Below are 15,100 nucleotides of genomic sequence, written 5' to 3'. Positions count from 1 at the left end.
CAGTGATATTTTGACCTTAGTTATGGCTTATTCGAATGCAACAAAATCTTAGTTACTGATGACTGCTACTAATGCAGTAGAATACAAAAAGGCTGCTATGTAAAATCCACCAGTGACCTTGTCATGTCATATACTGTGAACAAAAGAGGACACACAAACATTGACTGCCTAAACTCAAAGAGTACAGTGGTTCTACAAATCTCCAGCTTTCTTTGTGAGTCATACCGTATGTATAGTAGAAAGCTTGAATCTCACAGCACGGTGAAATACCATCAAAGTTGGGGGAAGATATAATGGATCAAATCAGAACTAAGTGCAAGCTTTGAGGAATTTGTTTAGGTTAAATTCCACAAATTTTAGGGATGACAATAATAATGGTCTTTATGGACCAAGTATTTGCAGAGAAAATGCCTTGAAATTGGTAACGCACTAAACTAATGCTTAGTGAAAGCAAGTGGTACAGCTAGTGAATTATAGTTGTCTTCTTTCTTCTCTGATAATTTGTGACAATTGCATCCTAATGCTATTTCATTGATTTCTGCTGCAATTCAACCCCATGCTGGGTTCAGCCAGGGTGACACAAACAAACATAAGATTACCATAGGCAGACCTAATACACTGTACCCTTCTGGAAAAATCCTATAGAATTTAATAGAGATGGACTTTAATGTGGTTCCAAAGAAAACACCCTAAAACCTAGATAACTGAATAACCATATCAGTTATACAGATTTTGTCTTTAAATCATCCTCTGAAATTCTATTAATTCATTACAATCGTTGAAACACCCTCACTGATATAAAGGTTATCATGTCCTACAAAAAACGTTATAGAACTTTTCCACAGGTGTGAGCCACCACCATAACTATTACATGCAGAACAGTAGCAGTGCCCTCATGGTAGTTTTTACAGGTTGTTAGATCTAATTTTTGCCAATTCAACACCCCATGAGACAAATTAAGGAAATATGCAACATGTCCTCAGAATGGATGAATATTTATGTTCCAAAATTCTGTGCTGGCATGTGTCTGTATTCAGTCCATCTACAGCCCTACTCAAAGCCCCTCATCTCAACTCACTGCAGACCCCATCTCTGAACAGACAATTCATATCAAGAGCAGAAAAAAATTACCACAATATTCTGTTTTGAAGCCATCGCTTGGTAAGTGGTCCTAGGTGCATAAATATGCAGACCATATCTTTTGAGCCATAAGCCTCAATGTGCAATACCCCTTTGCACCTGCTGCTGAGGAAGACCTGTAGAGTGTCCCCTTTATGTGTTTTGGAAGGAGCTGGAATGGGACACCCACCATTAGCTCATGTGTCCATTGCTGAGTATGTTTTCTGCAGTAGGCCTACGGATAACACCTGCCCAAATCAGACTCCAAAGTTATCCTTGGTATCCTCCACATAGTTATACATATTGGGTCATTCATGTTTATAATGCTGCACCCATTACGGGAGAAAAATCAGAACTAAAATGTTTGTACTATGCTCCCTCTGAAGATGTGGTTTTCTAAGCATCTGAGCATAGACTACTACCAACTTCTTCATTTTAGGCCCACTTAACACGTCCCTCCCTCACCCCCTTTCCCTAATAAAGACTGCAGCATCACACCCCTAGTTTGAAAAAGTGGACATTCATTTTCTTTCAAAGGTCTCCATCAGACAAGCAAGTTGCCCAGTTTCCAATAGCATGAGAACAGAAGATGTGAGGTCATCCCTATGACTAATAAATATACTGTCACCATACCACCAAAATGGATAAAACACATGGAAATGTTACATGCAGAGACTATCAAAATGTACATGTATGTATCTATCCATCTAAAGATTCCCTATAACTCCCATTACCTTTTTGCAAAGTAATGAAATGTAAATAAAATGAAATAGTGAAGCAAGGGGAAATTAAGTCTCCAAAACCAATGACCTCTTCTGAGAGTTGAGTGGCAGAACATGTGTAATGAAAAACAACCTGATTTGATTCAATTATTATGTTACCCAAACACAAGGAAAGGATTTTGGAAAAAGAAAAACAATAGTGATACAACTCAGTATGTGGTTTTGACAGATGATACCTTACATGGGTTCCCTCCGTATTTGACAGGATGAGCTGCAAGTTGGCCTATTTTTATGTCTTGAGCTAAGCTGTTAGATGCTATTTTTAATTCTACTGTTGTGATCAGTACTTTCATTTCCTTCAGTAAACCAACAAAGAAAAAGCAGAAGGCGAAGTCATATGATAGGGAATGGTAGATTGTAGGAAAGGAGCCAAGAAGTCAGCTCGAAACTGCTTATTCCCCAGACAAAGGATGAGGCACACACAATCTTGAAAAAGTCCTGCTAAATGCCAAGGAATACAAGGCACCTCTGGATATCTGACAAAAATAGCTGACAATGACAAGATGAAGAGGCCTGAATTACCAATGTTTGTGATGTTCCTTACAGATTTTCTATTTTCCACAGTAAACTGAACAATCTGCACTATGTTTGTATGTCAAGTACACACACAAACTATATAGATCTCAACTGATAAATAATCTCGCATTTATGTCATATATACTTAGAGGTGCACCTAGTCACACAGGTTTTTTTGCATATATCCATCCCTGGCGGTTATTTCTACCGGCACACACAAACAATATCTAATATAGAGTAGAAAAATGCACTCCTTTTATTAGTTTGGCTTAGATAGCAGGTACCACACATCACCAGTCATTCACAGCACTGCACACTGTATGGATAGGGTAACCTATAGCTGTTTACTTGTTCATCTTTTCTCACTGGCAAATCTCACTTCCTAAATGCAAGCTGAAAATTCACGAAGCACACCTTGAAAATCTGGTCACCAGAGCTCCCGGATTAACTGTTCCCATTTGCATAACTGTAAACTTAATGTAGCACTTCCAGAGTGTGTATCCTTTAAATTGCACTTACCGATGAAACACAAAATCCTCTAAAAGGGTTTCCCAACCTAAACCAATTTGTAAAGTTGTTTTTTTAAAATATAAAACATTAAAGAAATTAAAGTGATCGGCATATAATTAGATTAATTATTCTTATCTTCCAAGTTGCTTTAATTTTAATATATATATAAAAAAGATTATATATCCACTCAAAGGATTAGGCAAAAAGTCAAGCAGGAGCAACATATTCACATTACCTTACTGTGCAAATTATAAAACTAATTAATCTAAAGATTCACAAGAAAAGAATTGGCTCTGAATGCACACTCTGACACAATTTTAGATATTTAAAACTCACTCCCACATTGTTTTCTTGGGTAGTGAGAGTCAGCTTTATGTCCCTGCAACCTACAAATTGTACTCCCTGGTGAAAACTAAATCTCAATATACATTTATAAATGGAATACTAAAAATATTTTAGTCATATACATGAAAAACAAGGACATTCAAGGTAGCCCCCAAGTATATCTTATACTGATATATGTGAAACACGCTGAAATATGCCTATTCAAAAAGCCAAAAGATTGGGTCGGTCTCTCTCTTCTTTAAAAAATTATGCTTGTTTGATCACAGCATTTCCAATTTACAGTATATTGTTAGGTTTGTTCTACCCCCTCCAATTAAATGAATAGTCACTAAAGGCCCAATGCTGTGAGATGCTGAGTGACATGCTACCAGATGCTGAGTGACATGCTACCAGATTCAGTGTAGCATATTGGGATCTAAAAGGAGATTTTTCCATCTAGAGATCCCGCTGAGATGTGGAATTTAAGGGCCATTGTTATGAGGTGCTGAGTACCCTCAACTCCCATTGACTCCCTCTCACGATCTACTGCTCTAGAGAGAGTAATTTTTATAGAACAACATTTCCATTAGCTCAACCACTACTCTATTTGAAAAAAAAAAAATCAAAGATGTTCTCTATTTTGAGTTTGTGGGCAAAGTAAGAAACTGAATATTCTAGTTTCTTAGGGTTGTTACTCACTCTTATCTAGGGAAGAATCTAACCCATTGCTTTAAGCAGATTTCCAAAGAATTACTATGGCTATTTTTAGCTAAGAAAGTAAAATGAGATTTTAAAAGCAGCTTGGATCGTATCAAAGTTTATAGTTACACAATGGGCAGTACGACCAGCTAAGTAATATACTGTTAAAAAATCCTAAATATTACATTCATGTACACCCAAGTCTGTGATATATCCTGTGAAACTTAAAGAGAATTCTATTTAAACAATATTTACTTCTATTTATAAAGCTACCATTATGAGTGCACCTGTGTCTTTAATCCTGATGGCCCATATGTTCAAACAGTTGGATACTTATCCAAACCTGAGCCAGTCCCCTCTAGTCTGCAAAATTAGTCTATATTTTTGCCTTTTTTGCTTAACTGCTTTGATTTTATGGAACTTCCTCAGTGAAACTTGAGGAAGCAAAGTTAAAGATTTCAGTTAGGAGGGGAGAAAGGAGACCTATAACTGCGGGAACATGAGAACTCAGCCTATTTCATAACAGAACCTCCTACAGCCATATCGTAGAATTATAGAGTCACAGAGTTCAAGGCCAGAAGTGACCACCAGATTATCTAGCCTGACATCCTTATATCAAGGCCACCAACACCACCCAGCCACTAAACGAATAACTCATGCATATCTTGGAGGCAGCATGCAATCGACCCATTGCCTGGGTAAGGCACTGCTAATTTTGCTTCAGCTGGTGGAAGGATCTTTATGTGATTAGAAAACAATCACCTTAGCCAGGCCTTTCTGTTTCGTTTCAACACAGAGTGGCTAGCTATTAGGCAGTGGTAGGTTCTCACAACAACAAGGAAAGATCATTAGGCTTGTTCACCCAACAGCAGAAGGAGCACTTGGCCTGTGTCAACTGCCATGAAGACAGCTAAAAGTTTGAAGAAATAAGAAAAACTAGAAGGTAAAATTCACTAGAATAAGCAGTTGATGCTTTAGAGTATAATTATCAGAAAGAAAACACGTTGTTTAGCATACTTTATGTTAATGGCTGGCTAGTATGGCCCACTGTGCATAATTTAGCTGAACAATTGATATGAAATTTTAATACACACACATATATATATATGATTACTGCTACAGAAAAAAAAAAGCAAAACACAAGAGAGAGCATAATAGGCACATGAACTCTGAAGGCCTAATTACATCACGGGGGAGGGTAAGCAGTTACTGCTGAATCAAGCAGAAAATTGGGGTAATTTGTAAACAGGTAGAGCTGTTATCCAGGTGTATCAGCATGTGTGTGTGGGTTGGTGAAGGGGCTTGGAGCTGAGGACTTCCATCTGTGATACCAAATAAACTGCACAACAGATTGCTTCCCTCAGCTTAAAATCAGTAAATTAAATGAAGAAAGAGGTCCAACCCCTTGACCCCAGTGTAGCCCCCCCCCCCCCAGCCAAACAAGATTCAAATAAACAATGCAATGGAATGTGTGGAGGGGGGAAAAAGTCTCTTGTTGAAATACAAAATCACAGTGTTTGCATGTGAGAAGCTCAGAGATAAAGCTAACTGACTTGGTGTTCTGCCATCAATATACTCCCTATTCTTTGAAGAATGAAATATTTCACACAGGGCATCCCTTTGACACAGAAAGGCTCTCCATGGTGGGGGAGGGCAGCTGGAGTTGCCAACAAGGACTGCAGAGGGGCAGGAAAGGCCACACTGGCTCTTGTCCCTGACATGGGAAGCCCCCAGAATACATGTAGGAGTCACCCCACTCATCCACCCATGGGAAGGAGGAAAAGCAAGCTGCTAAGCCACCCAGCAAGGATTGTAGCAGAGCAGAAGAGTCCACGTTGACCCTCTGCTTCTGACCCAGGGAAACCCTAGAACAGGGGTCAGCAATGTTCGGCATGTGGCTCGCCAGGGTAAGCACCCTAGCAGGCCGGGCCAGTTTATTTGGGGCCTCAGGATGTTACAATACAAATATTAATCATCATAATTGAAAACAAATTCTAAAATCTCTCTGAATGCTTTAGACTTAGAGAAGGAGGCAGAGATACCAGCCACCAAAACACAAACCTCTTCTGCTAGAGACCAGTACATTTTAACTTCACATTACTGCAAAGGCAGCCAAACATTTCTGACACATATACCATGTGTGATCACACATTGAGTCTCTAGGCTGTTCCTAAGCATATCAAGCTGCCTCATCGTCTTGATTACTGGTTCACGGTACTTGTTAACTCACACTTTTGCTTTAAACTCCATTCTTACCATTTCTCCTAGGCCTGGCTCCTGCCTATATTCCTATTTGTTCACAGCAACAAAAGGAGCAAATGAGTGTTGGTGGCTATGTCACTGCGGTGGACAAGACCGCATGTGGAAAATTTTACAGTATTGCTGGGTCTGGTGTCTGACTATATTAACAGTGCTACAAGACTCTTCTTTGGAAACCTCTGCACCTTAGGCTGAGCTCTTATAAAGAGGTGCTGTGTAGAGATTTTCCATTATTTACACTTGGGTGTCAGTTGAAGCTTTAGGCAGAAGCTCACCAGCCCAGGAGGAGCTCCTGGAAGTATCAGTGCTCCAGACATTCTCAATGTCTCCAGAGACCTTGGGCACACAGTAGCTGTCATGCCATCCTGGGATACATCCCCAGGGATCCTAGAAATCCGTTTGCCATGGAAAAATGCAGAATGTGTGTTTTTACAGAGAATCTTTAGTGTTTACATTTTGTGAAAAAATAAAAACATATATTAACTATTAACTAAATTTTACTGAAAGTAGCAGTGTCACTTATTCAATGCGTGCAACCTCCCCCTCTTGTGGTTGATTTTTGAATGCGCTTTAAATTTACATAGCTAAACATACTCCAATTAACTGGTTCCGGCATATAGGAGGTTACTCAACAGCATATAGGGGTTCGTGTTTTAATGCATCTCAAATTTCATGTCAGCCTCCAGACTGAAGTTCTGAAAAGATACTGAAAACTTTAAAAATCATGCCTAAAGACTGTGTCACTGAGTTTGGTGAGGACAAATTTTACATTGATGGTAATGTGCAATTCTGGATTGTATGCAGAAAGGCTGTAGATTAAGTTCAAAGGCAGACACACGTAGAACACATAGAAAGAGCTAAACATAAACTGAATGAAAAGAAATGAAAACAAGAGGCTGAAATAGCAGGGCCATCGACAACAGTAAAGAAACAATGCACTATGACTGGATCATTCCAGCGTTTTTGTGCATTTTAAAAAACAACAATAATTTTCTGAAAATATAGAATACAGACATAGAAGTATTTGGTATATGTAAGAAATACAAATTGCAGTTCTATTAATTTTATTTTATTATAATGATTGATGGCACTGGTAGGCTTTGAACTTTCTTAAAAATTGTAAATATATCAATAAAACATTGTGTTCAACTGATACCTGTATGTACTGTAGCTCGGGAAACTAAAGTTCAGTGTTTCATTTTCACTGTGGAAAACCACAATTTTTATGGTTTTTTAGCAGATAATTTTTTTTAACTAGGATCCCTGTATATCACACACTCTTCTTGTGAAGGACAGCTCTGCTGGCCAGTGCAGAGGGGAACAGGCCCATAGGCCAAAGAGGAATTGCTACACTGGCTCTTGAAAGTGGAAGGGCTAGAAGAACCAAAGAGCAGCTGTGGCTGAGTTGGTTCCTGGCATCAGCAGGTGGAGGGGCTCCTAAAGTCGGCCAGATGTGTGTGCAATAAGCTAGTTTAGCACAGCGGCTTCATAAGACTTGGGAACTGCAATCAGCAGTTCCTTATGGCTACAGGAGGAAAGGGACTAGACCAGGCCTGCTGGCAATGCAGGCATCTGAGTGGCCCAGTCCAGGCCTGAATGACTGCTTGTGCTGTGCCTATTTTGTGAATCAGTCTACAGCACCTTTCCACTAAATTCCACTAGTGCTGCTTTCCACCAGCACTAAATTGCATCATAAACACACCAGGATATTTAAAGAAGAGGAATGGCTGTTTGTTAATTTCAGAAAGCCAAAACTATTTTCTGATGATTTCTTACATTAAACCTATCTCATACGCGTCTTGTTGTGCCAGACAAACCAGTAATGATCAGGAAATCCCTCTCTTTTAACCTACATTAGCATCCATGCAATCTCAACCAGCCCTACGGTAACTGGAAGCTATCGTTTTCTTAGGAAATAATGGTGACGGGAAGTGATAACTCATGGTGTTGTGTCATCATCTGATAATTCGTGAGAGAGTGCATCCCACCACATTACTGTATAAATGGTGAAGGCAGCCCTTTATTAAAGAGCAACAATTGAACAGAGAACCGGATAAAGTAAGTAGGGGAGGGTGCGGGGGTTGTACTAACATGGAACTTCCATTCATTACTTACGGTGATAAAGATTTGGGGCCCTGGAATTGGCAACATTAAAAGCTATTTTAATTTGAGCTGTGATTCTTTTTTGTAATGTGTCTCAGATAAAACATTCATTTGGGAGAACCAGATTAAGGAGAAAAAAACCAAATCAAACCAAGGATAATAAGTTCTCCCACAAATTCTTCCTGGAAATATTATTGCAAAATCCTCTGCCCACCTGAACAGTATGCTTATGATTAACTGCAGATGAGTCCAGCAGCTTGCATATGTAGTTAATTTGCTCTAAATTTCCATGCTGTATTATAACACTAATGATCACTAATAATAGACAAACCCACAGTTTATTGAGTAAGTAATTTGAGACCTTATGATTTTTATCTTGAATAGGATCAGGCTGACCAATTTAAACTGGGCAGAAAAAGGTAAATAATGTGTAAATCAATCTCAACAACAGCATGCTCTGTTTCTTTGCAAAATGATATGGATTGATTGGCGAAAAGAGGGCCCTGCTAGTAACTATTGCTAGGAAATAAAGTCAATAAACTTCCATGTCCAAGAGCAAAAGGTCAGACACAGAAGTTCCACTCAGTTGCAAAAATGATTTTGTCACCAGACTACAAGGACTCAGATGGGCTTGAAGTTTGCTCTGGTGGGTGAGGTACACGCAAACAGCAGTGGAGACAGATGTCACGTCATGAAGCTGATAAAAAAGGAAACCACCAAATATAGACAAAACTTTGTGGAAAAAGACTGTATTGGCTTCTAGTCAAAAAGACAGCATCTTAAAATCATATAAAGAAAATTAACAGCCAGGAACTGTCTGTCTGATGGTTATTTCAGGAATAAAACAATCCTTAGGTATTGCAGCTCATATCCATTTCCCATTCATAGGAACTTCGATTTGGCTTCATTTTTTTTTTTCAACTGAGAAAACAGAGAATATTAAGCAATTAAGAATACTGCTATGCCCATATGCATTTAAATGTTTTAAAGAACAGGGTTTTTTCTTATCATCATCTAGTACAGGGGTCGGCAACGTTTGGTACGCGGCTCGCCAGGGTAAGCACCCTGGCGGGCTGGGCCAGTTTATTTACCTGCTGACGCGGCAGGTTTGGCTGATCGTGGCCCTCACTCGCCGCGGTTTGCCGTCCCGGGCCAATGGGGGCGGCGAGAAGCGGCGTGGGCGAGGGATGTGCTGGCCACAGAGAGTTGTGGGACTTAGTTACTTAGTGTTTTTAAGGTGCTGTCAATTACACATAGGGCAAAGTGTTATTAATTATTATGAGGGAGGAGGTGGTGTGGGAGGGGAAAAGGTGTCCTCTCGCAGTCCTCTGTTTGAACTCTTCAGCATGAACCTCAGCCACGTCTTGTGTGACTCTTCACTCCACCAGAGGAAAACTGTGGGCAGCTCTCTCGAGAGCCTGTTAATGATGCTCTGAGATGGAGCCAGACGAGTAAGTTTGAGAATAATGCAAGGCACGCCCCCTCTCCTACAGGGCTGACGATAATGTCTCTGCAATGCTCCCTTGGGAAGAAGAGTTAGCATGGGAGCCCAGATCTGCTCCCCTTGCATGAAAGCAGCACAGGGTATTGCCTCTGGATCAAAGCACTGGGCAAAACACTAGTGAACATACTCTAGGGAATAATTCTGAATTGGTTTCCAGGGAATGGATTAAGCAGGGCCGAATGAGTATTTTCCGCATCTAACTACTCGGATTCTCTGGCCACCACACCATTCAAACCCTTCATTTTTTATGTAGAAACCTGGAACTTATCAGAGTATACCCCAGTTTTCTTTATACATTATTACTACACTATTTTCAGAATACACTGATTTTTTAAATTTAAGTGCAGCTAATTTCATGCATGAATATGTAATGTCATATCCTGGAGTGATTTTGAACTGACAAGTCTAGCATATCAAGATCCATGACATTTTGGAACAATACTACTACCTCTTGTGCCTCTCAGGGAAATGTTTAGTCAAGACACTGCAAAATCCCTCACAGCAGAGGCAGTGAGGTATTACCAAGTTCTCTACCTCCCAAAGATATGTCCGCTCAAAAAATGGAGGATAAAGAGAAGGAGAAAACACCGAGTGGAGAACAAAGACAGCAGCACTAGGATAGAAAGACAATGCTGAGACTTTTACTTCCTATACTCTGTGCCTAGATGCCATCCTGACTGGCACACCAGAGACAGACTGGATTAGCTACATCCCCACTGACAAGCTGCTGTTCAGAACAATTATTTTCTATTTTGTCTTTTAAATTTAAATATAATGTGAAAATGCCCAGTTTGGTTTCAGCACATTTTTCTGTGAAAGCCCCGACCAGGCAGCAAACAAACAAGGAGTCGGCCGGAACTATTTGTTCCTTTTGCAGTGAAGCGGAAAGCAGGAACACCTAAGTTAAACGCCTTGCTAACATTTCTCAAATGGAGGGTCACATGAGCCTCTCTCCAGTGCAAAGTCTTTTAAGGGAAATGAGGATGACCCGTAGTTCATGGGGAGGCCAGAATCCACTGTTCAGCTACAACAGTTTTTGAAGAACAAGCAGAAAACTGCACAAAGGCATAATCAACTGCAAGCAGGAGCTGTAGGACCTGGGAGTTGGCTCCCTTATCGCCCAACATCAAATGATTAAATACTATACACAAGGACTCTCAGAAAGATGGCATGTTGGCAAATTGGCAGTCAGGTGGTACATCCTACTGCACCATTAAAGAAATGTGTTGGGCTAGCAAAAGCTTCTTTCACTCTGCACACTGTAAATGGCTAATATGCATGCAACAGTCTTTCTGCCATATTCATTTCCAGAGTGTTTCTTCTGAACTGAAGCCAGATTTAAAGTAGCCACTTTTATATTCAAACATATTTCTCGGCTTATCCATTGTGAGAAATGCTTCGCACCTTGTAAACTTTTAGATAGCGTTACTGAGCCAAAATGGACTCAATATTTTTAAGGAGTCATGGGCTACGTGTGATTGAAGTCTTTGTGAATCATCTGCATTCCTGCCGTTGTATTGGCCCTGAAAGATCCACTGCAATGTCAGTGGAATATTTTAAAAACATATCTATTATTTAAAACATTAAGCGTTCAGTTTAAATGAAAAATATTAGCTGAAAGAAAATGAAATTATACACTGCTTTTAATTAAAGAATCTCATCAAATTTTACAAATATTAATGAATTAAGCATCACATAATTCCTGAGAAGCAGTTAAGATCACTATACCCATTTTATATCGATGAACTCAGGCACAGAGAATTTAATTGACTTGCTCAAGGCCGTGTCAGAGCAATAGAACCCAAGAGTCTTGAATCCCAGTCACCTGCTCCGACCATTAGACACCATTACCTTCCTGAGAGTACATCTAATTAACTGGCAAATGGAAGGGAATTCATGGCTAAGGGTGTTCTGTCATTAACTCACCTATTGTATAAATAGTGCATAATATAAAAATGATGCAATCTCATAGTGCAGTATTATGTACGGCTCTATAATAGCTACATCCTTGACTATGCTCTTTCTCAGAATCAAGTTCTCAGAAGGTTGTGTGGAAGCTTCAACCTTAGGGACTTATTTCTCAGAAGCAGTGCTCCGACGCAAGTATCTGAGCAATAGGATTTCATCATGAAAATAAGCAGCTATGACAGGAAGCCGATCTGCTGAGTAAGAAGGTGCCATTTTTACATAGTCACTTTTCAGGCTAGAGACACACGTTCAAGTGATGATCTTTTATGGAACTGTGTCGCTTAACACCTATAACAACATCCATTGCACTGAATAGGATGAGTTCAGAGAGGCAGCTTCAGAAAAAGACCCCAGACCTTATTTCCCTATAAGAACTTTTGTTCTTGATAACATGTACTCGGATTGTTGAAGTGTCAGTCTCCTGTGTGAGAACACAAACCTTTATAAATGTCAATGGAAATAATTTTATACTCCTCTTTCTTTTAGCATGATTTCTCCTTCGTTTACAGATATTTATCAAGCTTGGATCAGAGCTGAAAGTAGAGTGCCAAGAAAAAGGTCTTTTATTAAAAACAAAGTGGCCCTTTTTAATTTGGTTTAGGCTTAGTGAGTAATTCTTAAAATGCTAATGAACTCCAGCTTGGCTTGTCCATCCTAAAATGCCAGGGCCCGGATCCAGGAACTTAATTTAGCAATATAATTTTAATGCTACTAAATAATCCCTTTATGGCAGGTAACAGAGCACTATCAGACTTGAAAAATGGAATTAAAATTAACTGGATTTTTAGTAATGCAAGGATGTTAGAATTAGAGTTGTGAAGGCAGTTAATTACATTAGTGGGATGGATAATGAAAAAAAATTAGTTTCCTTAAAGAGGAAATCCAATGTATTACCTATTTATCCAAATTTCGGTTTGGACAAAGGATATCCTAACTTTAATTCCTGTACCCCTTTCATTTCTGCAATGTCTTGTGGGGTATGCTGGATCAGAATCTTACATGATGCATCAGAATATAAATTATGCAACACTAAAAGTAAAGGTATTTTTCAACTGGCTGTTTCGATATCTAATCTGAATTTATTGTAGTGGATGGAAGCAAAGAGAATGCTAAAGAGGACTCGGCATCAGTGAAATGGCAGCTACTGCAATTCATTTGCCATCTCATGTTAATTAGCTTTTCCTTATTATTCAGGGAAAGGCACAGACTAGAAAAAAGTGACACATCTCATGTTTTCTAGAATTGATTGAGATTGCATCTTTTAAGCAGCAGCTGGCATTTCCATGGGCAGAACCAACCAGAGAACTGCGTAGTTGCACTGAATTCTTAACTAAAGGTACAAGGCTCTCTTCATAATTGGGGGAAGCGCAAAGGACTTGATATAAAAAGAAGCAAATAGGAACAAAATCTACACCATCACAGACCCATCAGTCATTTTTTAGAATGAATGATCTGAGCTAGGAAATAAATAAGAATCCTTTGAAAAGGAGGCACTGAAAAGAAGAGTTTTGAAACAAAACACAGTCCAGTGGATAAGGGAATTGGATTTGAGTCCTGGGTTCTATTTCTGGCCCTGTCACTGACTCACTGTGTGACTTTGGACAACTCACTTACCCTTTCTATGCCTTAGTTTCCCCATCTTTCAAGCGGGGTTAAGAACTTTATCCACCTTTGTAAAGTTCTTTGGGATCTACAGATAAAAAGCCCTATAATAAATTATAAATATTACTAATTCTTATGGAGAGATGGCATTAGCTCCATAATTACATTTGCAACTAAATCTCCAATAGAAACCTGATTTTGCATCCTCCTCTCAAAATCCAAAAAGACATATTGTCAAGTTAGATCTATTTTGTTCATATAGAAACAAATTATAAAGAACAATGTTCCGTGGTGTACATTGTCAGTACTGTACATGCACAGAATTTACGGGGCAGAGTCAGGTAATTTGGGTGATCTCTTTGAGAAATGCAATCTTAAACCTCCTGAATTTCCAATATGTTTGTCTTTCTAACCCTAACATTTTTTGTAAAGCAATACTGAACTCTATCCATAGCAATTGTAACTTCATATTAATGAAGCTTTCAATGTATGAATTATGAATCATGGGTTATTTCCAGTCCAAACTGGTAGTGATCATGAGTCATTACCACCTTATGGCTGTTCAGTGTGCAAAGTGAAAGCAGTTGATGGTCTAAGGTCCGACACCTAGTGATGAGAACACATGACCCATTTCTAAATGGGAGAAAATGTGGCATATGCTAGTTATGTCAACTATTGGAAGGTTCTCAGCTACTGTGGTGATGAGGGTGCTATAAGAACCTATATACACTTGACAAGAATAGACTTCTATGGCTTTATTGGATCAATGTACAATTCAAACCTTATTATGACATCTGCAATTTAAGGATCTAGGAGAGTGGTGGGCAACCTGTGGCCCGTGGGCTGCATGCGGCCCATCAGGGTAATCTGATTGTGGGCCGCGAGACATTTTTCTGATGTTGACCATCTGCAGGCACAGCCCCCTGCAACTCCCAGTGGCCACGGTTCACCGTTCCCGGCCAATGGGAGCTGCGGGAAGCGGTGGCCAGCATGTCCCTGCAGCCGCAGCTCCAATTGGCTGGGAATGGCCAACCGTAGCCACTCGGAGCTGCGGGGGGCCGTGCCTGCAGATGGTCAGCATCAGCAAAATGTCTCGCAGCCCACAGATTGCCCTGATGGGCTGCGTGTGGCCACAGGTTGCCACCTCTGGTCTAGGATGTTGCATTCATATCACTCAACGACACTAACGGAAGTTGTGTGTGCATATCAAGGGAGAATAACTCTCTTACGTAGTATCTTTTGATATGGAGTAAGAATCCCACCACACTTTAGGTGGTAACATCAGGCAAGAGGTCGATGGAGCTATGGGGGCACTGATTAGAACACTAGATAGGACTGTTTAGCATTACACAGAGATGCAGAAAGTACAGGTTGGTGTGTATTGATTGCAGAGTTTCCACAATCAATGAATTTTAATTTAACTAGTGTACAGTGCCTTTCATCTGCAAGTACTCTCTAAGCCCATAACAATTACATATGCACCACAGGTTTGCAGAATGGCTGAAGAATGCCCTTGTTGCCTACTACTTAATGAACTGAAACCATGGCATATCCAGGACTGAAAAATGTGTACCATGCAACTGAGTATGTTCTTTAGAGAAGCTGCACCCACAGGACAGAAAACCTAAGATGAGAGTTATAGATTTGGCCTTCTTCTGCTAGATGGTGCAGTGTGTTGTAAGGAATAATGGTTGGCACTGATTCAGTTCCTTTG

The 15,100-nt window shown here is 39.8% G+C and overlaps 1 protein-coding gene across 3 annotated transcripts in view; it reads right to left on the bottom strand.

Annotated features, from left to right (window-relative positions):
- Positions 1-15,100, bottom strand: part of WWOX (WW domain containing oxidoreductase) — a 674,139-nt gene that overhangs the window by 110,663 nt on the left and 548,376 nt on the right. The window lies entirely within an intron of this gene.

Source organism: Chrysemys picta, chromosome 14 (genome assembly GCF_011386835.1).
Source record: "Chrysemys picta bellii isolate R12L10 chromosome 14, ASM1138683v2, whole genome shotgun sequence".
NCBI lineage: Eukaryota > Metazoa > Chordata > Testudines > Emydidae > Chrysemys > Chrysemys picta.
This window is presented reverse-complemented; position numbering and strand designations above follow the sequence as displayed.